General features: G+C 30.6%; 1 protein-coding gene across 1 annotated transcript in view; it reads right to left on the reverse strand.

Moving 5' to 3' along the window:
• The window catches only part of LOC106880591 (transcription factor RFX4-like), an 85,915-nt gene that overhangs the window by 44,661 nt on the left and 40,130 nt on the right, over nt 1-1,124 (reverse strand). The gene's annotated exons all lie outside the window — the stretch shown is intronic.

The following is a 1,124-nucleotide window of genomic DNA, read 5'->3' on the forward strand; positions in this document are numbered from 1 at the left end:
ATATAATAAATATGTATATATATATATATGTATATATATATATATACATATTTATTATATACGAAGGGCTTCTTTCAGTTTCCGTCTACCAAATCCACTCACAATGCTTTGGTCGGCCCGTGGCCATAGTAGAAGGCATTTGTTCAAGATGTCACGCAGTGGGACTGAACCCGAACCATGTGGTTGGTAAGCAAGCTACTTACCACACAGCCACTCCTGCGCCACACAGCCACTCCTGCGCCACACAGCCACTCCTGCTCCACACAGCCACTCTATGGTGTCTATTTAACTTTAGTATGCCCGTGTATATATGTACACACACACACACACAGTTATTTATCCAGCGAGGTTATCGACTCTGTTTCGAGATATCAAATTGTACTAAAAAAAACTTGGTGAAGTCAAGTCTTTGCTAAAAGAACAAATTATAATTTATATCACTCAATTATTATTATTTTTTTTTTATCAAAGAACGTTTAAAAATTAAAAGAACGCTGTTAAATAAATAAAGAAATAATAAGTAGAACATTTTTATGTTATGCTCTTCTTCTCTTCGTTCAGGGTCTAGACTCTTGTCAAATATTATTTTTACCTTCTAGGTCAATCGATAAGTTAAAGAGTGTAGACGATAAATTTATTTATATTCATATTTAAGAACTTGAAGTATTTTTAATAGTGTTCTTTGTATATCAGTGCATAGGTGTGTGTGTGTGTGTATACACATATGTATATCTATATATCCATCTGCCTATCTCTATACGCGTTTGTTTGCATATTCTCATGAATATATATACCTATATGCATATGCATATACGTATGTTTACAATTATATTTACACACACACACACACTCACACAGAAAGACACACACACACACATATATATATACACACATACATATATAGATACGTAAATATATATACGTATAGATATGCGTATACATACTTATACATATACATACGTGTACATATACGTACATATACATACATACGTACGTACCAACAAGTATATATATCATATATATATATATGTAGATACATACATATACATATATTTATATGTATATATATCATATATATATATATGTAGATACATACATATACATATATTTATATGTATATATAT

This window comes from Octopus bimaculoides, chromosome 5 (genome assembly GCF_001194135.2).
Source record: "Octopus bimaculoides isolate UCB-OBI-ISO-001 chromosome 5, ASM119413v2, whole genome shotgun sequence".
Taxonomy (NCBI): domain Eukaryota; kingdom Metazoa; phylum Mollusca; class Cephalopoda; order Octopoda; family Octopodidae; genus Octopus; species Octopus bimaculoides.